At 36.8% G+C, this 24,970-nt stretch overlaps 1 protein-coding gene across 14 annotated transcripts in view; it reads right to left on the reverse strand.

Annotated features, from left to right (window-relative positions):
* TANC2 (tetratricopeptide repeat, ankyrin repeat and coiled-coil containing 2) overlaps window positions 1-24,970 on the reverse strand; it is a 386,637-nt gene that overhangs the window by 355,770 nt on the left and 5,897 nt on the right. For 2 of the 14 annotated variants that reach the window (XM_070561682.1, XM_070561676.1), the window contains exon 2: window positions 19,497-19,573. The exons of the other annotated variants lie outside the window; for them this stretch is intronic. The gene's annotated coding sequence lies outside the window, so the exon portion shown is untranslated. The remainder of the gene's footprint in view (window positions 1-19,496; window positions 19,574-24,970) is intronic. 14 annotated transcript variants of the gene reach the window in all.

Here is a 24,970-nt window from a genome sequence, read left to right on the forward strand (position 1 = left end):
AATTGCTAAAGGAATCCTGAGAAAAAAGAACAAAACGGGAGGCATCACAATCCCTGACTTCAAAACTTACTACAAAGCTACAGTAATCAAAACAGCATGGTACTGGTACAAAAACAGGTGCACAGATCAATGGAACAGAATTGAAAGCCCAGAAATAAAACCACACATCTATGGACAGCTTATCTTCGACAAAGGAGCTGAGAGCATACAATGGAGAAAAGAAAGTCTTTTCAACAAATGGTGCTGGGAAAACTGGAAAGCCATATGTAAAAGGATGAAAATTGACCATTCTTTTTCACCATCCACCAAAATAAACTCAAAATGGATCAAAGACCTAAAGGTGAGACCTGAAACCATAAGGCTTCTAGAAGAAAACGTAGGCAGTACACTCTTTCACATCAGTATTAAAAGGACCTTTTCGGACACCATGTCTTCTCAGAGAAGGGAAACAATAGAAAGAATAAACAAATGGGACTACATCAGACTAAAGAGCTTCTTCAAGGCAAATGAAAACAGGATTGAAACAAAAAAACAACCCACTAACTGGGAAAAAATATTTGCAAGTCATATATCTGACAAAGGCTTAATATCCATAATATATAAAGAACTCTCGCAACTCAACAACAGAAAATCAAACAACCCAATCAAAAAATGGGCTGGAGACATGAACACACATTTCTCCAACGAAGATATACGGATGGCCAATAGGCACATGAAAAGATGCTCATCATCACTGATCATCAGGGAAATGCAAATCAAAACTACACTAAGATATCACCTTACACCCATTAGAATGACAAAAATATCTAAATCTAATAGCAACAAATGTTGGAGAGATTGTGGAGAGAATTGAACCCTCATACACTGCTGGTGGGAATGCAAACTGGTGCAGCCACTATGGAAAACAGTATGGAGATTCCTCAAAAAATTAAAAATAGAACTACCATACGATCCAGCCATTCCACTACTGGGTATCTATCCAAAGACCGTGAAGTCAGCAATTCCAAAAGTCCTATGCACCCCAATGTTCATTGCAGCATTATTTACAATAGCCAAGACATGGAAGCAACCTAAGTGCCCATCAACAGATGAATAGATAAAGAAGTTGTGGTATATATATACAATGGAATACTACTCAGGTGCAAAACAGAACAAAATCATTCCATTTGCAACAACATGGATGGACCTTGAGGGAATTATGTTAAGTGAAACAAGCCAGTTAGAGAAGGATAATCTCTGTATGACTCCACTCATATGAGGAATTTAAAAATGTGGACAAAGAGAACAGATTAGTGGCTACCAGGGGAAAGGTGGGGTGGGGGGTGGGCACAAAGGGTGAAGTGGTGCACCTACAACACAAATGACAAATATTAATGTACAACTGAAATCACACAAGATTGTTACCTATCAACGCAATGAAAAAAAAAGAAACCGGAAAAAAAAAACAAAACACCCATCTATGGACAGCTAATCTTAGACAAAAGAGCCAAGAACATACAATCAAGAAAGGAAAAATCCTTTCAATAAATGGTGTTAGGAAAACTGGACAGCCACATGCAAAACAATGAAAGCAGACCATTATCTTACGCCATACAGAAAAATTAACTCAAAATGGATGAAAGATTTGAAGGTAAGACCTGAAACCATAAAACTCCTAGAAGAAAACATAGGCAGTACACTCTTTGACAACAGTCTTAGAAGGATCTTTTCGAATATCATGTCTCCTCAGGTAAGAGAAACCAAAGAAAAACTAAACAAGTGGGACTTCATCAAACTGAGAACTTCTCCAAGGCAAAGGAAACTAGGAACAAAACAAAAAGACAACCCACCTACTGCAGAAAATATTTGCAAACATATATCCAACAAAGGGTTAATCTCCAAAATATATAAAGAACTCACACAACTCAACAACAAAAAAACAACCTGATCAAAAAACGGGCAGAGGATATGAACAGACAGTTTTCCAAAAAATATAGAGAGATGGCTAACAGGCACATGAAAAGATGTTCAACATCACTAATCATCAGGGAAATGTAAATCAAAACTACAATGAGGTATCACCTTACACCTGTTAGAATGGCTATAGTTACCAAAACAAAAGATATATATATATACATACACACACACACAATGGAATACTACTCAGCCATAAAAAAAGACAAAATCATCCAATTGGCAACAACATGGATGGATCTTGAGGGTATTCTGTTAAGTGAAATAAGGCAGACAGAAAAAGACAAAAACCCCATGATTTCACTCATATGTGGAAGATAAACACATGGACAAAGAAAACAGATTAGTGGTTACCAGAGGGGAAGGGGACTAGGGCAGTGGGCATAAGGGGTAAAGGGGCACATATATATGTGACTAACAAATAATAATGTACAACTAAAATTTCACAATGTTATAAACTACTATGACCTTAGTAAAATAATAAAAAATAAAAATAAAACGTCTTCTGATGTTCTGTTTATTCAATGTTTATTATGAACGAACTAAGTATAAGGCCTTGAGCAGGTACTAGAGGAAATTTTTAAAAGGTTAATAACATTTCCTGCCTAAAAGAAACATCCAGTCTGGTAATGAGATAAGGAAAAGTGAACCCAAGAACAATTCAAGATAGAAAGTACTATGGGGCTGGTGTGGTGGCGCAGCGGTTAAGTGTGCACGTTCCACTTTGGCAGCCCAGGGTTCGCCAGTTCAGATCCAGGGTGCGGACGTGGCAGTGCTTATCAAGCCATGCTGTGGCAGGCATCCCACACATAAAGTAGAGGAAGATGGGCATGGATGTTAGCTCAGAGCCAGTCTTCCTCAGCAAAAAGAGGAGCATTGGCAGCAGATGTTAGCTCAGGGCTAATCTTCCTCAAAAAAAAAGTAAGTACTAGGTACCACAAGAAAAACACAAAATGTAATGGGAGTTTACCAATGGGAGAGATTACTTACAGGTCTAAGTAAACAAACATTTCTTAAGTGTCTATATGCACCCAGCATGCTGGATACTAAAGAGAGCAATATTGTCCTACCCTCAAGAAACTTAGAGACCTTACAAATGAGAAATTTATAAAATTTGTAAAATTGGGTGACAGAGGTATTCACAAAAAATGCCAGATAGTACAAGAAAACTACACATGCTTATCTACTCTCCTTTAGATAGTCGGTGAAAATAATCCTAGTGAATTAAAATAAAATTATTCTGCCAGTTTGTTGATATAATTTTTTAAGGGTTAAAAAATACAGAAAAAACTATAAGTGACATCCTCTCATCATATCCCCTATTTTAAAAATACAATCACAAAAATCACTATCTTTATAAGCATGGTTATTAGACCTAAGGATGGCTTCTAAGGCAGTTTATGCAAGACACTAATCATCAAACGAAGTTAAACATTCTTAGTGTCAAAATACTACCAGGACTTAAAACTAAGAACAGGAATCCATCTATACAAATATAATACTTTCTTTTACTTCTCCATAGATATCCATAGATAAAGCTTCAATTAACATAAATAAAGCATTAATAATTAAAACAATAAGTTATTGATACAGGTACAGAGAAAGTCCAAAAAAATTAAGTATAGAATAAAAGGGAAAATGTCAAATGGAGGCAGGACCAAGGGAGGAAGAGGATTTAGTAAATGTTGGGGCAAGTGGCTAGCCATTAAAGAAAAAAAAGGGGGTAAATGGATTCCTACTTTTACATACACAAAAATAAATTCTAGATTTATTAAAAATATAGACATAAAATATTGAAAACGTAAGTTATAAAAATAGTAGACTTGCAGAATAGAAAAACCCATCCTAAAATTCTATGCAAAATCACATAATAAAAACCAGAGGGCTTATGAAAAAATAGGAGTAGGAGCACAACACTCAAATCTACATCAGTAATCCATTAAAAAACAAAAACTGGTAAGAACCTTAAAAAAAAAGGTAGCATAATTTTACACATATTAAATGGCTAAGAAATAAACACTACAGAATTACAGCACTTTATCTTGAAAAAGATTTGCTTGTGGAAGTGAGTGTCAGAAAGGTTTTAACTTGTGAGCTGTTGTGAAGCAGTGGAAAGAAGGTTATCAGAGGCCACACAGAAAGTTGTAACACCAAATGTGGATGAGCATAACTCCTAACACGTGGTGAACTGAGGGAGCTGGTAGATGTTTGAGGTGTGTGCGTTTTGTGTATTGCTATGCAACCTGTTCCAGTGGGTGGAGTTTTCTGCATTTACCTAGTGTTTCTCACAGAGCAAACCATGCGTACGCATTAGAATAAATTCATATTTTCAAAACAAGCAGGATAGCAGAAACGACTATATAAGTGCTTACGTCCACCAAAATACAAAAAAGAGAGAAAATATTCAAATTTCAATTCTTCAAGTGTTGAGGATGGAAAATAATTTACTGTTTTCTAATGACATTCTTAGAAAGCAATGACTGGATAGTCTCAGACACTGCAATAACCTAAAACCAAACAAAAACTGTCAATAAACTCATCATAATTTTGTAAGCAATTAGCAGAATATCTACAAAAAAGTAATTAGAGCAAGAAAGCAGATCCAGTCTCAGATATCCTGAGAACAAAGTAATCTGATTTCCCAGATACTTGTCCCTTATCTTGCAAGAAAAATTAATGCTCTCACCAAGCAAAAATCACAGGTGAATCAAAAGATTGTGTTTAATAGGGACTTACTATATTGACTATGGAGGATATCAATCTTCCTAACATGCTTTTTATATCATGTTACTTCTCTTATTTCTACCTTTAAGTCTCCTGCCCCCTTCACCAAAAATTCACTTTCTTTCCACTAGATTGTGCACTGACTGTATTTACCTACCTACTGTATCTTCATCATCATCACAGTAGCAGACAGTTATTGAAATGCTTACTATATGCCAGAAACTATGCAAGCACTTTAGGTGCATTCACTCATTTAACCTAAAAATCCTATGAAATGAGTCTTTTACAGATGAGAAAACTGAGGCTTCACGGGGTTAAATAAGTTGCCACAAATCACACAGCTAGCAAACAAAAGAAGTCAGAATGTGATCTGTCAGACTCTAAAACCAATGCTTGTAATTACTTCCTCCCTATATACTATGAGATAATCTTCTTCTTTAAATTCATCTTTATATCTTTAGCATGTAGCTCATTATCTGGCATGTATAAATTCAATAAATATTTTCTGAAAGGATGATAAGTTTAGTTTAATTATTACGCATTCAAAGTCCCCCACCAGGAGAGATGAGGAAATTCCGACTATTCCTTCACGCGAAACTTCTTCCCCAACCAAACTATGATCACTGGGATCCACATGACTCGAACCCTAGCAGTGGAAAAAGGAGGAGGAGGAGGAGGAGAAGAGAACTTAGGATTTGGCCCAATGTAAACAATAATTCCTACTTGTTATAATATCCTCACCTATACATATCTTATTATAAGATCTTTGATATGTTTATAAGTAAGCTATACAAACACGTTTCAATGGTTATCAGTAAGACTACAAAGAAAAAAATGTGGCCAAAACAAGCATATGAAGTACTAGTATATGAAGTACTATTGCAAATAAAATATTAAAAGGAGATAAAGCAAAATGAGGACTATTTTGCCAATTTGAGGATAAATTTATTCTTAAAAACATTTAGCAAAATATCATGTTTATCAAAATATCAGATTGGTGACACTTTATGATTTGACACATTAGGTTTTTTGGTCAGACATGTGGATGAATATTAGTATTTAGACATGTGATGATTATAAATCACAGAATAATAGTGAACTCAGTAAAAGAAACCTGAAATGATCTGCTTTCTGACAATCCCCAGGTTATTAAACATTATTATACCTAGTTTAATTTGAAGAGTCAGCCACAGTCCCTATAAGATGCTTGTGATAATCCTCTATCTGGACATCTCTCAACAAAGTTATTCACAGCATTCACAGTTTATCTTGATTCTGATACTATAAAAGTCTCATCATGTTTACATATCCAAAAGATCAAGCATCGGGAACCCCTAGCACTTACTATAATTTTTTAAATACCAAGAAACTAGCCCAAAGGAGCATCACATTTCATGAAAATATCTTAAATGCTATTCATACAAAATCTTTACTTAGATCAGACTGCTAAGTGGACAATAGAAAGAGATCGTGTAATATAAGAAAGAGTATGGTCTTTGGACAGAGATTTACCTGTGTTCACATCCTGGCTCTAATAATTACTATCTGTATGACTCTGTACAAGTTACTTAACCTCTCTGACCTACAGTTTCTCCCCTGCAACAAATATGACACCATCAAACTTGCAAGATTGTTTTAAGGAAAAGAGATGTATGACTGCACATCAGCTACCAACTGCTAACGTTGCCTACCCCAAATTCTTATTCTCTTCCTCACTAACAGAACACTAATTTTGGATAAGGCAGTCATGTGCCGAAAATGCCAACTTCCCAGACTCCTTTGCATCCTATGGTAGCCATGTGACCCAGTTGTAACCAACGAGATGAAAGCATAGACTTACGAACAAGGATTGAAGGAAAACCACTGTTTAGTTGATAAAAGGCTAAGACGTCTGAGGAGGAAACAGCAATCTTACAATTCATAAGGCAAAAGCCACCCTTCAAGGATAGCAGAGAAGAAACATAGAAGGAGTCTGTGTCCCTGATGGCATTGTGAAACTGCCATAAACCCTGGACTGCCTATATCCATATTTCCTGTTACCTGAAGAAAAAAATCCTATTTGATTAAGCTGCTGTACTTGAGTTTCTGTTACATGCAGCTGAACACAATCCTAACACAGTATGTAAAAGCACTGAGAAAAAGAATCTAACACCCAGAAGATCAGTAAAGGCAATTATTCCACAAAACTTCTCATTTAACAGAATGTGTTAAATTATTCATCAGCAAAGTAGTGTTAAATTATTCATCAGTAAAGCAATGAAACAGTGGCATGTCACACAATAACACACACACAAGCCAGTTATTTAAAAATGGGGTATTAAAATGTATTTATTAAGATAAAAATTCTACCAGTAGAGGATCAAAGAATGCATAGCTTTAATCAAAAAAGGTCTCCTTGATGAGGTAGAAAGAAAAAAAAATGCAATTGGGTGAAAATTCTATTACAGCTTATAAGTTTATTCAGTAATATTTAAGGCAAACTCACACAACAATGTGCAAGTCCTATATGCTATAGAATGAACTATATGAATTTGAGACAACTATTAGAAATTATATGGAAAATAAAGGTCCAAGTAAGAGGGAGGGAGTGGGAAGTAAACACAACTAGAACTAAGGATTCTATTTTGGATAAAATAAAACTTTAAGTAGAGAGTTAATGACAGATAAAGAAAAGGAAAAGTTCAGTTGTCTTTTTAAACAAGAGTCAAACTCTTACCTTAAAATAATGAAACAGGGCTGGCCCTGTGGCCGAGTGGTTAAGTTTGCGCACTCCACTTCAGCAGCCCAGGGTTTCACCGGTTTGGATCCTGGGCGTGAACCCAGCACCACTCACTAGGCCATGCTGAGGCAGCATCCTACACTATAGGATACTACATACAAGAACTAGAAGGACCTACAACTAGAATATACAACTATGTACTGGGAGGCTTTGGGGAGAAGAAAGAAAAACAAAGATTGGCAACAGATGTTAGCTCACGGCCAATCTTTAAAAATAACAATAATAATAATGAAATAAATTACAAAATCACAGTCAAAACAGAATACAACCAAGCTAATTTTCTGAATCAGAATACAGAAGAGTATAGAGGGTAATATGAAGCAAAGTCATCGTAATAGACAGGTAATACAATAATGAGAGAAAGGGGCAGAGAAAGGGTGAGGATAGACCAAGACAGAGTCAGAAAATAAAAGTAAGCATAAAAAAAGAGATAAAGCTTTAAGGACAAAGTTGAAGTTAACCCACTTACAACTTTAAAGCCCACTCACCTACACCCTGACAGATCCCTTCCTGCCACCTAAGCAAACTTATTATCACCTTTAAATCTTTTCCTCTATAAATTACCCCAGTCCTCCTCCTTAATATTATCCCTTTTCTTCTCCTTGTGAATCCCACAAGATTAAAATCCTATTTTTTTCTACTGATTTTTCTGATCATCTTCACATGTATTCATAATATTTAAACAACTGTTCTAGATGTACTTCTACTGTAAAAGAAATTTTAGATTTTCCTTTTTCTGATTATGAGGCATGCTGAAGTTTGAGAACCTAAACTGAAAAAAAGATTTAAGCCTTAAGATTTAAAGAGCTCTGGGCCAACCCTGGTGGCCTAGTGGTTAAGTTCAGTGTGCTCCACTTCCGCGGCCCGGGTTCGGTTCCCAGGCACACACCTACATCACTCATTTGTCAGTGGCCATGTTGTGGCAGCGGCTCACATACAAAAAGAGGAAGATTGGCAGCAGATGTTAGCTCAGGGCAAATCTTCCTCAGGGGAAAAAAATAGATTTAAAGAGCTCTGAGTTCCAGATTGGACTAATTAATTCATTCAACTCACTCAACAAGTAATTATTGATTATTTACTATGTGCCAAACACTATTTTAGGTACTGAGAATACAGCAAGAAACCAGTCAACAATCCCTGCCTGTAGTGAGCTTAGAGTCTAAAGACATATTTATATAAATAAGTAAGAATGTCAGAAAGTGATAAACTTTACACGGGAAAAAAAAAGCAGGGAAGGGAGACAGGAATATTGGGGGTTGAGGGAAAGGGAGGTTAGAGAGTTGCAACAGTAAACAGGATAAACAAAAACCTAAAAAAGATGATAAAGTAAGCTATGCAGATACCTGGGGAAAGAAAATTCCAGGGAGAGCAAACAATAAATGCAAAGATCATAAGACAGAAGCACACTCAGCTCGTTTGAAGAACAGCAAGAAGGTCTGTGTAGCTAGAGCACAGTGGATCGGGGGCAGAAGAGAGGGGTTAGGGAAGTAGATGAAATCAGAGACATGAGCCACAATGTGTAGGGCCTTATTAGCTCTTGTAAGTATTTTAGCTTTTATTCTGAGTAAGATGGGAAGTCATGGGGCAGATATTAAGAAGAGGAATGACATATTTTAAAAAGATCACTGTGGCTGTTGAGTTGAAAAGAAACTGTAGAGGCAAATCAGTTTGGAGGCTGCCAATCCAGTAATCCAGGTAAGTAACATTAGTAGCTCAGACCTGGGTGGACGTGGTCAGATTCTAGGTATGCTATGAAGGTATAGCCAATAGATCTCTTGATAGATTGGACATGCGGAGTGAAAGAGAGAAACCAAGGATGACTCTAACATTCTGAACAAGTGGAAGGATGGACTGCCATCAACCAGATAGAAAAGACTGCAGGTAGAATAGATGAGGGGAGAGGGGAAAGGAATAGTGAGAAGTTCAATTGTGGGCAAATATGCTTGAGATGTCTATTAGATATCCAAGTAGAAATGTCAAGTAAGCTGCTGAATATATGAGTCTGAAATTTGGGAAAGATATCTGGATTGGATACATACATCTAGGAGTTATCAACACACAGACAGTAAATAAAGAGATAAAACTTAATGAGACTATCAAGGAAGTGAGTTCACACTGAGTCCATATGAGATGAGGACTCAGAACTGGTACAGCAACATGGAGGTAACTAAAGTCCTTGATAGGAGCAGTTTCACTGGAATAGTGAAGGCAAAATTCTGTTTGGAAAAGGTTCGAGAGAGAATGTACTCCAATGATACAAAAATACATACACAAAAGATTATTCATTACAGTACTAGTAGTAGTAGTGGTAGTACTATTTTGCTGAGAAAGATTTGCCCTGAGCTGACATCTGTTGCCAATCTCCCACTTTTTGCTTGAGGACTATTCACCCTGAGCAAACAGCTGTGCCAATCTTCCTCTATTTTTCATGTGGGTCGCCGCCACAGCATGGCTGTTGATGAGAGGTGAAGGCCCATGTCCAGGAACCAAACTCAGGCCACCAAAGTGGAGCACGTTGAACTTAACCAATAGCCCATGGGGCCAGCCTCACACTATTATTTTTTATTGCAAGAGACGGGAAACCACATAAATGTTCAAACACAGGAGATTGACTAAATAAACCATAGAGTACTATATACAACTGTAAAAAAAAAAAAAAAAAAAAAGGATAAATATCTCTATAAACCAATATAAAATTATTTTCATGATATGTTAAGTAAAAAAAGCAAAATGTCAAAGAGTATTATAGTATGCTATCTTTTCTGTAAAAAAGAGGAAATAAGAAAATATGCATGTATATGCTAATTTTTAAGAAGAATAAACACAGAAAGGACAATTCAAAAACATTTGGCAGCCAGGCTGTAAAGTAGAGAGAAATCTTTCTCATCTCAGAAAGCTGAAGGCTCAAGCTGTAAAACACAATGAGATCTCTGAAAACTTGCCAGTGCTAAGATACCAAGCCCTCTTGACACCACCCTCAATACTTTTGAAGCCAATGGTGAACTGAAATGAACTACACAACAACAAAGGCCAGTCACAGGTCAAAGATAAATCAGATTGACTCAGCCTCCCACTCTAGTTACTAGATAGAAGAAGCAGTGTGCCCTTCTCTGGAGGTAAACAGTATTTACCTCAGTCTCTACTGTTCTTTTATACAGAATGCCTAGCATATGATCAAAAATTAGGAGATTCCAAAGAAGTAAGAAAATGTGACCTGCACTAATAATCAACTTTTTGCCTCTGAGCTCCAAATTCATCCCTTTTTGCCTGCTCTGTGAAAATGGATCTGAACCCTTTAAATATTTGTTCCTTTGCTAGCTGGCACAATGTTAAGCTTTGTCAGTAGAAGTCAGTGGAGAGACTTTGCAGGAGGAAAGAGTTTTTGTTTCTGGATTCCAGTGTGCTTGTTCAGCAGGCTCCTACAGTGTGCACGGTTTCTCCAGCACCTGGTTCCTGCAGCACAGGCAGCTTCCCCAGCATCAAGCTACTACAGCATGTACAGCTTCTTCAGTGTCCTGCTCCTGGACTGCATGGTGCCCAGGAGTATCCAGCAGCTAGCACCTTCCCCCTGCATCCTTCCTCTGGTGGTTTTATAGTGGAGTACCTTTGGTGAGACACTTCCCCTTGCACAGATTTCCTTGGAAGGGTGGATTTCCAACAAGTTCTGGAGGGCAGATTTCCAGAAAGTTCTGCCAGTATGGCATCACAGCAATTTCTCTGCCATTTGGTGAGTCATAGACATGCTCTTTCCAAGAAAGTCTGAAGGTCAGCTGGGGGCTGGGGAGAGCACTCTTTCTTGGACATTCTATGTCAGTCTAGGAATAATGGCTTCTCCATATATCTATTATATGATATAGAACTACTTCTTAGTAGCCAATCCCCCATTACTCCATTTCCCTCTTATAGTTAATAATTATATTAAATGTTTGCTGTTCAAATTACTACATAGTTTCCCTCTCATGATTGGATTCAGACTGATATAGAAGTTAAGCCAAAAAATACTTAATGTCTGATTCTATGTATATAAAGTAGAACAAGCAAAACTAATTTATGGTAGTAGAAGTTTAAAAAAGAGTTGCCTCTTGGTTGGGGGGAAGGAGGAGGACTGGATAGAAAGAGGCATGAGTAAATTTTCTTAGATGATAGAAATGTTCTACATCTTGTTTGTGGTAATAGTTACACAGATGTATACAACTGTCAAAACTCATTAAACTGAAAAATACCTTTGATTTGATTCTTTATAAATCATACCTCAATTAAGAGGGGAGGAAAAAAAAAGAGGAATCCACAGCTCCATGGAGAAATGTCTGACTCTACTGCTGGGGTAGGAAAGCAAAATACGAGCCTGGAATATTATGTTATTCCAAAAAGTAATGAAGTACTCAAAATAATGATCAGGGCATGTAACAAGAAGCCAGCCTGAAGATGCTCCCACTGAGGAAACCAGGAACAATTTGAGCATCAAAATAAATGGTAGAAATAGATCATAACCCACTAAACAAAGTAGGAACCCATGCATTCATATTGTTAATTAAGGAATGGAGGCAGGGAGGTTTAGCTGGCTCTTCCATAGTAGAATATCGACTAACAAGTAGAGAAAAAATGGCTGAGTTAGAGAATCATCATTTTGCAACCATCCTAGTAATAATTAACTCCAATGAAAATTAACGATGCTAAAACTGGTGGGTAAAAGTTTGATGAGCAACAAGAGATTTACATATATTTCAAAATATATTCCAAGAAATTACTTATATACTACAAAAAGAAAATAGTAACTTTACAGTGGAGAAACACAGTAGACATCACCTTAACTAAGTGATCAAAGTTAACAGTACCTATAATGGGTAAAATCAGAATTATGTGCCACCTGATAGGATGCACTGAAAAAGACATACATCACTTACTTAGCATTCCTGCCCAAAAAATGTATAACCTAAGGAAACAGACAAACCAAGATAAGGTATACTCTACAAAATAACTGGCTGTACTCTTCAAAAGTGTCAATGCCAAGAAAACACAAGAGAGGCTGAGGAACTGCTCCAGATTAAAGACTAAATCCACAACAAAATGCAATGCATGGGGGCCAGCCCAGTGGTGCAGTGGTTAAGTTCGCGCACTCTACTTTGGTGGCCCGGGGTTCACCAGTTTGAATCCCAGGCACAGACCTAGGCACTGCTTATCAAACCATGCTGTGGCAGGAGTCCCACAAATAAAATAGAGAAAGATGGGCACAGATGTAGCTCAGGGCCAATCTTCCTAAAAAAAAAAAAAAAGCAATGCATGACACTGGAATGAATCCTGGGGGAGGTGGAAGGAGTGCTATAAGGATATATTGGGAAAAAAGACAAAATTTGAACATGGACCATGGAATAGATATTAGTATTATACTAATGTTAAATTTTCTGACTTTGATCATTATATGAGACATATGAGAATGTCCTTGTTCTTAGGAAACAAACACTGTAATATTAAGATGTAAACACATGATGACTGCAACCTACACTCAAATTATTCAGAAAAAATATATAAGTACATAGGCAGAATAATAATGCACGTGTTAATGACTGATTAATCTACATGAAGGAAATTTTTTGTATCATTCTTCCAACTTTCCTGTATGTTTCCATTTCAAAATAAAAAGAATAAGAGGAGGAAAACTGGAGACACAACTTGAAGGGTTTGCTACAAAATGGAACAGAGAAATTAGGTAGAAGATGAAGGGGAAAGTGAGGTCAAGAAATTTTTTTTTTAATATGGAAGAAATAACATATTTGAACGCTGCTGGGAATAAATCAGAGAAGAAAAAAATAAAAGAGGAAAGAATCATTGAAGCAATGTTCTTGAGTAGGCAAGAATGGATACGAACTAGTGCACAGATGGAAGAATTGCCGTTAGACAGATGTATGCACAGTCCTATGGTAACTGTCAGAATACAGTTGGATTCTAGTGGATGCAAATGTTGGTAGACGAGTAAATGTGACTATGGGATTCTATGAAAGTTCTCAACTTTTTCAATAAAGTAGGAAGAAACACCATTAGCTGAGAAAACAAATGGAAAGAAGTATTAGATGTGTGAGATGAGAAGAAAAATTGTGAAATAATCATCCATTCATTCTCCCAACTCCTAGACTAAGGATATATAGCATGTTTACCTGGAAACATTAGGGTTCCATTTGAAATTTTTAAATTTGTAGTCACAAATTTAAAGTGAAATCAGTCAGTAAGGTTGTGTGGTTTTCACCAACTACATTCAGCTTCATGGGCACAGGTATGGAATAGGCAGGAGGTTGGATTTAACTAAAAAATGTGGTTTGGGCACAGCAAACAATGAATCGAGAAAGAGAAAACGGTGTCAAAGCTATGTGAAGGAAGAATTATGATTATGACTGATTTAAGCTGAGTACGGAAGGAAAAAAGTATATCAAGAGGGTGAGAGAGAAATAGTGGTAGAATCAATGGATCAGAGGTCCTAGTGGGAATAAAGGATCATTGGAGTCAGGGTACTAGAGGGAGAAAGATGTAAAGACAGTAACTGGTGGCCGGAAGTGGGATCATGAAATTGAAATTATGGAGAAATTGCAATTAGTCGTCAAGATCTAGATTATGACTTCGGTAATGAATGACTTAGGTAGGATAGGAGACAAGATCACTGAAGGAGATTCAAAGAACAAATTCAAAGAACTGAAAGATCTTAATGTTGAAAAAATATCTACAAGACTAAAATTACAAAGAATTAAGATCAGAAATAGTATTGGTGAGAGAGAGAAAGAACTTTAAAAAAGGGGGGAAAGAAGGAAGAATCTCGTGTAATAAAGAATTTGGTTGGCTTTCGTTCCCACTTCCTGGGATGTAGACTCTAAATCCTGGTAATTTTCTGAGTGACAGGAGTGTCTTTGTTATTCATGGTGGGCCCTGATATTTTATGCTGCCAAGGTGACTCATGATGGGCCTCTAAATAGTCTGTGCTAATGAAATGACTCATGATGGGGGCTGGCTACACCCAAAAAGACCAATCATGTGATTAGAGGGTTGGGGCTTTGAGCCACCATAATATCGGCCTGACCTCAGGGAGAAGAGAGGAACTGGAGATCGAGCTTAATCAGCAGCCAATGATTCAATCAATCACACTTACATAATGTAACACCAATAGAAGCTCTGGACACCAAAGTTTAGGCGTGCTTCCTTGTTGGCAATACTCTATGTACTACTACACAATTATATACCAGGAGGGTGACATGTCTTGATTCTTGAGGGAGAGGACACCAGAAGCTTCCCATCTGAGAGCCTCCTAGACCTTGTACTACGTTCTCCTTCTTTTAGCTAGTTCTGTTTTGTATCCTTTTTGCTACAATAAAATTGTAATTGTTAAGTATAGCACTTTCCTGAATTCTATGAGAAGTTCTAGTGAATTATCAAACCTGAGGGAGTAGTGGGAACCCCTAAATTTGTAGCCAGTTGGTCAGAAGTGAGGGTGACTCTAGGAACCCCCAAGCTTGCAGTTGGAGTTTGAAGTGAGAGTAGTCTTGTGGAGGACTGTGCCCTTAACTTGTGAAATTTGGCCTAACTCCATGTAGTAAGCATCAAAAGTCATTGTAGGCAATGAACCAGGAGATACAGTCAACAATAATAATAAGGGGTTGTAGTAAATAGAATCTGATGACATGATATTCAAAGCTAGAGAATTTTAGGTAAGAGAGGAGGAAAGCAATTTGAACGCAGAAAAGGGGAACAAAGAGGATATCTACTCTATCTCCAGGTCCAGTGGTATGAGGGTTATGGGAAGGAAAAAGGGAGGGAGCATCACTTGAGAGGGCAGAAGAGGAAGTAATGTCCATAGGAGAGAGAAAATTCCTAGGGCATTACAAATTTTATAGGTTTTGAAGATGAGGATGAATCAGTGAAAGAAATTCACTAAAATGGAGCATCCAGTGACAGAACAATCAACAGACAGTGGTATCTTGGAAGCCAAAGACTTCAAGGAGAAGACAGTAATCAATTGTATCAAATGGTGCTGGTAGGTCAAGTAAAACAGAGACTAAGAAACAACCACTGGATTGAGCAATGTGAAAGCCACTAATAATTATAAAAAGCAGTTTTGGTGAAATGGTGGGAGAGGAAGACCGGTTGGAATGAGTTCAAAAGAGAATAGAGATCTGACTTATCAGGACTCAGGACATCAACTAAAGGCATACAACAAACTAAGAGGTGTTTATTCAAGCAAACCACTTAACTTTGGGTAAGAAGGACACAAGTCTGTGGTAAGTTTCCCAGGGGCTACTCTCATTCTCCCCAGTCCTGCTCCCAACAAGCAGTAGTTCAACCATAGTGGGGCAGGCCATGAAAACCAGTGGTTCTGCTGTCACCGCCGAACAGGACTCAATTTGTAGCACTACCAATTAAAGTAGCCATCTCAGTGGGCAAGTGAACAGTGAGGACCAGCATCTCCACTAGCCTGAGGTTGTAGTCCTATAGAGGTTGTAAGCAATATACTAATGGACTATCTCAGGATTTAAAAGGAAGTTCCAGGTGGTGAGACAGTCATAGGAGATTGATAATCCCTCCTCATACTCCAGGTATTGATTTTTTATTGCACCAAGACAATTCAACGGAAGTAAGGATAATCTGTTCAACAAGTGGTATTGAGGCAACTGGATATCCATATGCAGAAAAAGAAACTTAGATCCTTACCTCACACCTTATATAAAAATTAACTGGAAATGGATCACAAACCCAGCAATTCCACACCTAGGAATCTATCCAAGAGAAATTAAAACATATATTCACACCAAGGCTTGTACATGAATGTTTCTAGCAGCATTATTCATAATAGCCAAAAACTAGAAACAATTCAAATGTCCATTATCTGGTGAATGGATAAGCAAAATGTGGCATAGGAACACAATGGAAAAATAGTCAACAATAAAAAGGAATGAAATACTGATAGACACTCAACACAGGTCAACCTCAAAAATACTAACTAAGTGAAAGAAGACAGAAGCAAAAGACTGCATATTATAAAGCAAAACAACACTATATATTATATGATTCCATTTATATAGGTGTTGAAAGGCCAATTTATAGAAACAGAAAGCAGACCAGTGGTTGCCTAGGGCTGGGGCTGGGAATGGAAACTGAATGCAAATAAGCTCAAGGGAATTTCTTGAGGTGATAGAAATATTGTAAAACTGCATTGTGGTGATGACTATACAACTCTATAAATTCACCAATAATCATTAAATTGTACTCTTACAATGGCGAATTATGTGATATGTAAATTATACCTCAATAAAGCTGAAAAAAGAGAGAGCTGGATAAGGTAAAGATAACTGTTTTGCCGAGTCTGGTATAAATGAGAAAAGAAATGGGTGGTAGCTGGAAGGAGAAGTAAGGTCAAGATAGGGTGTAAGATGAAAGAAATTATGTTTTTATGCTGTTGAGAGCAATCCAGAAAAGGAGCAACAAGAAGAATTCCAGGAAGAATATCCTTGAGAAAGCGAGAAGGGTGGGCTCTAATGGACAATTGGTGGGAATGGCCTTCAACAGAGGAAAAGAGAGTTAATTCACAATAACTGGTATAGATGCAGGTGGTGGGAAGATTGTTTCTATTTTCTTAGCAAGGTCACCAGCTGAAACAGAGGATGGAAAGGGAAATGTTGAAGATCTGAGTGCAAGGGAAAGATATAAACATCTAAGCAAATGGGAGTGTGGAAGAACTAGAATAATACAGTAGGATAGCTTGGCAGCACTCAGCAATAAATTTAAAGTCACTGGGTACTAGCCAAGAATTTAAAGTCAACATAGTTGCTCTGCACCAGCCATATTCAACTACAAGTGTACAGGTGTAAAATAGGTACACTTGGTTTTAACCAGAGTAGGGTTTTGCCAGGCAAGAACAAACAAGGGAGAGAAGTCAAGCGGATTGAGGGTAGATGCAGGAGAGTGACTGTAATGATTCCTCTAGCTAGAAAAGGAAATGAGGACATGAATGCATTCAGTAACAGTGAAAAGGTGGTAAATTAAAAGGTCCCAGTAAGTCAAAGAATTAAGGTTGTTGGGTCCTAGAAGAAGTGAGCCAGAAAAATTGGAGGTGGTAGTTGGAGAATAAAATGCCAGAAATTATACTATAGAAAGTTGCAGTTATGGGTAATAACAAGTTCTAGGGCACTGACTCTCAATTCTGGCTGCACATTAAAGTCACCTTGGAAAATTGTTAAAAATAACATCCCAAGCCACACCTCGGACTAACCAATCAGAATCTCTAGGAGTGAGTCCTAGCATCTATGGTTTTTCAAAGCTCTCCAGTTAATATGGATGCACTGAGGATTTAAAAACATCTGCATAGTATATGCCATAGAAGTGAGTGGCTGAGGTAGACGACAAGATCAGTAACGGAGAGGAAGTTAAGAGGCCAGAATACCCAAAGGATCACCTGTACAGATACTGAAATCACCAATAATTACAAGTGGATTAGTAGGAGAGTAGCAGTGAGCCCAGAAGAAATCCAGAAGCAGCTATGAGAAATCAAAAAGAACATTTAACCCACCTCACTTGGAGGAGCCACCATTTAAGAACTCCTCAGGGGAAGCAGTGCCCTCAGGGTAAAGCTAAATTTCAGTTAGAACAAGAAGGTAGCAATGTTTAGAGAAGAGGTTATGGATAAAGGGAGTTTTGCAGATGACTGTCAGTAAGCTCCATAAGGCACAAGGAGGGTTTCATGATCATAAAGGGATGAAAATTGGGATGAAGCAAGAGTGATGAAGGAAAGAGATGGTCCAGACAAAACTAACGGCAGAGAATAAGGCCAGGAAATCCCAGAAAGCAAGCTGCCATATTTTTAAACGCTACACAAAAGCAACAGAAGAAAAAGCTCTGTGAAGTTAGAAAAAGTTTTCCTGAACCCAGGTACATTCTAAAAGAGTTTTTAAAATTAATTTCAAATAAAAATGAGTCACAGAAAAGTATCAAGGTCAATCCAATATAAAAGTTATTGTTAAAAAAGAGAGAATAAGAAGAATAACATCCCTACAGATAATGAAAGCATGCCAGAAAGACATGCCCACATAACAGATCAAAACTGTAACATGCTATTTCAAAATGAGCTAAAAGACCTTACGAAAATGACACAAGACATGAAAGAAAAACAGATAAAAGAATGATAAAAACTCAAAACGAGATGACATAATTCAGGAAAGAATTAAAAATAAAAGGAAAGGATCATTCCAGAAATGAAGACAAGAGTGAATAAAAACAGATAATCCCTTAAGAAAAATAGAAGTTTTAAAAAAAAGGAAAATTTTAAAAATCTAAAAGAGATAGATAAAAAGGATTTGAGAGAAAGTGACAAATATTGAAGATAGGCAAAGAAGATTGACCATACAGATGATAGGAACCCCTGAAGAAGAAAATCAAAGCAAGAAACAGAACAAGGGGCTGGCCCCGTGGCCGAGTGGTTAAGTTCGCACACTCCACTGCAGGCGGTCCAGTGTTTCGTTGGTTTGAATCCTGGGCGCAGACATGGCACTGCTCATCAAACCACACTGAGGCAGCGTCCCACATGCCACAACTAGAAGGACCCACAACGAAGAATATACAACTATGTACTGGGGAGCTTTGGGGAGAAAAAGGGGAAAAATAAAATAAAATAAAATCTTTAAAAAAAATCTTAATTTAAAAAAAAACAGAACAAATAGTAAAAACAATAATTCAAAGAAACTTTCCTGAAATAAAAAAATATTTGAAATTACATTCTGAAAGAGCACAACGTGTACCTGAGAATATCAACTCAGAATGGCCAAAATGATTTTACCATTACTAGTAAATCTAAACATTAAAGAACAAGAAAAAGAAAAGAAAAACTGGGATCAGAAATTGGGAAAGACAGAACTACATAGAGAGAAATCAGAGTACAGGAAATCAGAGACAAACTGGCAGTATTGGGCTTCTAAAAGGGATAAGAGTACATAATGAGATTAGACCTGATAATCTCAGGGTACTTAAGGGTGGCAAGGTTTGTGTAGGAGATAAAGAACCAGTTACTTACAAAGGAAGGAGAATCAGACTGGCATCAGGCTTATCTTTTGCACAGAAGCTTGAAGATAGGGGTATAAGGTATATGTGCTATACAGGGAAAAAAAAAAAAGGGATTATGATCCAAGAATACTATATCGGGCCACGTTATCATTCATTGATCAAGATAGAAGAAAGGCATCTTCATTCAAATACGAATTCAGAAATTATGCCACATATACTCTACGGAAATTACTTCAATAGTTTATCAAATGCTTTTCTGGTATCTATTAAGATAGTTATGGGTCTCTTCTTTCCAGTCTCTACCACTCCTAGAGCTGCAGCTGGCAGTACAGATATGGCCAAGCCAAGAACAATATCATATATGACCAATCGCAGAAATGGCTTCAAGAAACTTAAATCTTAAGGAACGCATATTTTGCCAACAAGCACAAGAAAGGCCTCAAAAAGATTCAGGCCAATGTTTCCAAGGCAATGAGCACCTGTGCAGAGGCCAAGTAGGTGCCCATTAAGCCCAAAGTAATCAAATACAAGATTTTAAAAGGTGCCAGCCCTAAACTGGACAGGCTCACCCATATCATCCCCCTAGCCTCTGGAAGTATACTTATTTCCATACTGCCAAGGGTACCAGGCTTTGGCAACCAAAGCCAGTAGTGAGGCCAAGGTCAAAGCCAAGTCCCAGACCCCACAAAGTCTCCCCCAAAGATTTCAGAAAAAAAGGCTTTTGTCTATCAACTTTAACGATCAAAGAATTGTACAAAACTTGGACTACAGTCCCCATGGGCAGGCATCTTCCTATGCTATTTTGTGTAAAAGCAACACAAAGTCCCCTACTCACCCCCAAAGAGGAAGAGAATCATATGGTTTTTATCTTGTAATTTGTTAATAAATTATGTTAATATTAACCATCCTTGCCTTCCTGGAATAAACTCCACTTGATCATGATGTATTGTCTTTTAAATACACTGCTGAATTTATTTTGCTAATATTTTATTTAGAATGTTTGCTTCCCTAGTCATGAGTAAGAGTAGACTAATGTTTATAATAGCAAAAAAAAAAAAAAAAAGAAAACAATCTTAATGATCATTAGCAAGGGAACAACCAAATAAATTATACTGTAGATACAATGGAATGTTATTCAGCTTTTTAAAATTAATTAGAGTTCCATTTACTATACTGGAGAGATAGCCATGATATATTCTTAAATGAATAAAACAAATTATAAAGAGCCTGTATATATGCTTAATGTTTTTGAGCAAAATAAAGGAAGTTACAAAAAGCCTGTGTATTTATGCTTAAATGTTTTTGAGCAAAAAGAAAGATGTTGAAAAATACTCAAAAGTGTTGGTTAATGTTGACCATCCTAAGGAGTAAAAGTGGAGAAAGGAGAGATCTGAGGGAAGAGGAAAATACTAACTTTTTCTTTATTCACCGCTGGTTTGTTTATTTTAGTAGTTGCAAGCAGAGTATTACTTTTGTAACTTTTTTAAAAAGCTGGGGGGTGCGGGCCACCAAGAGACAGCAGTTATCTATTATAAGTAACATTATAAGATAGTTTACATTTGTTGACCATAAATGGCTACCTTTAACACAAAGATAAAAAAAGAATTAAATTATCTAAAGCAAGGAGAGGAATCATTATGAAGTTTATTTATTTAAAAATACAAAACAGGAGCTGGCCTGGTGGTATAGTGGTTAAGTTTGCACGCTCAGCTTCAGCGGCCTGGGGTTCGCAGGTTCAGATCCAGGCAGCATCCCACATAAAATAGAGGAAGACTGGCACGGATGTCAGCTCAGCGACAATCTTCCTCACAAGAAAACAAAAGAAACAAAAATCCAATCTGAAACCAAAGTTGCACGTAAGCAGTCTTTCCCAAGTGCATTAAGCAAGATGTCTTCAGGATGAACTAGTTTTTACCTTGTAACCAGCACAATCTTGTCAGTTCACGGATATTATGACAACTAAAGATAAAACTAAAGAAAGTGAATCAGATCCATTTAAAGAAAAATATTTAATGAATAATTGTACAGATGATACACAAATTAGCAGAAATGGGCAAAATGTTACAGAAATAATTGAAGCTTGGGGAAAAAACATCTTGAATAGTTACCTTGTTATCTATACTAAAGAAAGAGGGGCAATCACTTGTTCTAGTGATTATTTTATACTGTAAATAGAGAAGTCCTTTTTATTAAGTAGATCACAAAAGAAAACCAACCACCTTGACCGACTGTCACATACAAATGTTTAAAAAAGAAAAATTCCAAAAAACTATCAACATTGAGCTGGGGAGATGGGGGGCTTGGGGAGGCAAATAAAGTTATCACACATAAAGCTCCAGTTATTCACAAAAGTGAGAAATGTTTGTAAAAGCTGAAAACATTTATATGATCAAACTGAAAAAAAAAACTTGTCAACGGGCTCACTGTCTCAAGAAAGGCTATGGTTTGCTATTTTATAGAGGAGATTAAAAATTAATTTTTTTGTCAAGTTTGTGGTGCTTAAAGGGAAACAGCCCAAAAAGAAATGCAGACTAGGAGTCTGCTGAACTGAATCTCTCTCCTAAGAGTTCTTATTTTTAAGTTTACAGTTATTCAAGAACTTTTTCTTAGCTCTCATCAAATCCGTCATAAAAGAAAATTTCCCGACACAAATAAAATAAACCAGTAGCTGAATTACCATGGGTTTTTTAAATGCCTTACAAGGCTGACAGGAGAGCAAGACAAGATAACAAGAAAAGCTGCGCTGACGATGCTAGTAAAAAACTGTGGGGCTGAGCTGTGTGAAGCACATATCAAAAAAGAGAAATCCAGGACACCTTCCAAAGCCTAACAAAAATTACCATTAAGTACTAGATATTGTCCTAAGGTTTTGACTAACATTATTTCATTTCATCATCATCAAAACCCTGCAAGGCAGTTTTAACCCCTCATACAGCTAGTAACTGACAGAGCAATAATTTGAACCTGTTTTCATGATTCAAAAACTCACATATTCATGTTCTTCCTACTATAATATGGCTCTCATGATTGCAGAATTTCAAAAGATTCTCACAACTGAACAACATATTGTCATCCTATAATACAGGAATATCTGAATAACACCTTCCAAAGGAAGTCTCTCTTCCTCTTCAAAGTCCTAAAAAAAAGAGGTAAGATTCTCTGATGCAGCATTTGGGTACACAGTAAGTCTCCATCCCACATGTCTACTAAAGCAAATTACCTTTTTTCACCCATTTCACAATCCTACAGAACTGTACAGGATTCCATGGAATTTGAACAGAAATAGAATTCTAGACTACAACAAATACCCATCAATAGACATCAACAAATACCCATCCATAGCCTGACTAGCTTTGCCTTATCAAATTTCAGCAACTAGAGCTAGAAAGTGTGGGACCCCAGAACACAAGATTAGGAACAAAGAGCGAAAAGAGACTTCCTTCACTTAGGCAGAGGGAGTTTGCTGAAATCTGAGGCAGATTCTCCATGCCTAAAATGATTAAATCACAATACCTACATACCCATCCTCACCTCTAAGTTTAATAACTAACTAATCTACTTATAAGGCTGGATCCATAGGTAGGAAAAGAGGGTTTTCACAGCAGTAGAAAACTGGTGCCATATTTCTTCAGGTTGTCAGTCTCTATAGCAATCAGACAAATCATGTGATATAATCAGATACAATAATGCAAACAGAGTATTACAGACAAGGAAATAAGCACAGCTACCTGGCCCAAAGATATGTGATTGGAATAACAAAAGTTTTCCACTATTATTGCTTATACTGTATACTTTTTGTGAATTTTATGTCTGCAATACTTGCTGATATGTTTAAAAAGGAATATATAAACCACTGTTTTCCTTTTCATAATACCTTTGCCACCTAAAGAAAACAGTAAAACTTATCAACATTGGCCACTGAAACTTTAGCGAAGTGACAAACATTAATACATTATTTTTTAAAAAACTATATTCTTCCCAGAGGTAGAATAAATATCTAGGACACAGAATTCTGAATTATAATTTTAGCTTCTAATTAAGGAAGAATATGAAATGTCCACCTTCAACTGAAGGACTACAGTAATAAAAGGACTACTTATACATAGCAGATAGTCAATAAATATTTAGGTGAATGATTTAATGTGTTAATACACTGTATAAAAATCCCCCAATTTTTCCAACATAACTAATCTAACTCTACTCACATACCTTAAAGACAACGGGTGTATAGCAAACATATACAAAATCAAGGGTTTTTTTTCATATAACAATAATCTTTTTTTATTCAAAATATGTATATAAGAAACTGGGACCGAAGCAAACAAAGAAAAATGTTCTTTTATATGCTATGCCCCAAACCTCTCCACTTGGGATACCTCTTCTAAGAAAATGGAATAGAATCAAATAATACACTTTGTCGGAACCTTCTTTAGAGCTAGACATAATACAGGCGTCATAAGGAGGTACAATAGAAGCCTGTCAGATAAATCAGTACCAAGGCAGAGTGGCCAATCTTTTCTTAGTATATAGACAAAAGCAATTATGCCCCGCAGAGACCTTCAACAGACATGGTTGGTGTACCTCCAACTCATGACATTCAATGAACATTTAATGGGCATAAACTATAAAATAGATCAAGGACTGGTAAACTTCATCTGCAAAGGGCTAGAGAGTAAATATTTAGGCTTTGTGAGCCACATGGTCTCTCTCGCAACTACCCATCTCTGCTGTTCTACTCAGAAAACAGCCATCGCTAATGTGTAAATGAATGAGTATGGCTATATTCCAATAAAACTTTCTTTATGGCCACTGAAATTTAAACTGTCCATACTTTTCACATGTCACAAAGCATTACTCTTCTTTATATATTTTTTCAACCACTTAAAAATATAAAACCATTCTTAGCTTGCAGACCATACAAAAACAGATGTTGGGCTGCATTTGGCCCATGGGCTGTAGTTTGCCAATCTCTGTAATATACAAAGAAAATAATTCAGCTAAAATTCACACAGAGGATCTTCTAATCTTCCTCCCTCCACCCTAGAAAATATTTTTAAAAAATCAAATTTTGTTTATCTTTAGAGTTAGTTTTAACTAGATTCCAGGAGTTACTCTGAATCATATCCTAGATGGTGTGAGTATGTATGTATATTTCTCTACACATACCTCCTGATGCCCAGAATTTCCTCCAACTCCACAATAAGAAATGAGGTTTCAAAGGCATAACTCAGATAACTATCAACAATCTTTATTCAATAAGAAGATAGTAAGCACCCACTATGTACTAACTAAGCTGATGCTGAGAATAAAAGATGAAAACTCATAGTGCCCACTCTCAAGAACCTCACAGAGGAGTGATAAGACAGACATATAATTAATTAAAAGATGATGTAATAACCACCATAATGTTCATATTTCACAGGTGCAATGGAAGAATAGATAGAAAATGGCATGCTCAAGGCCACTCAGGAGAGTAAGGAAAAT

The sequence above is a fragment of the Equus przewalskii genome, chromosome 10 (genome assembly GCF_037783145.1).
Source record: "Equus przewalskii isolate Varuska chromosome 10, EquPr2, whole genome shotgun sequence".
In the NCBI taxonomy this organism is placed as follows: Eukaryota; Metazoa; Chordata; class Mammalia; order Perissodactyla; family Equidae; genus Equus; species Equus przewalskii.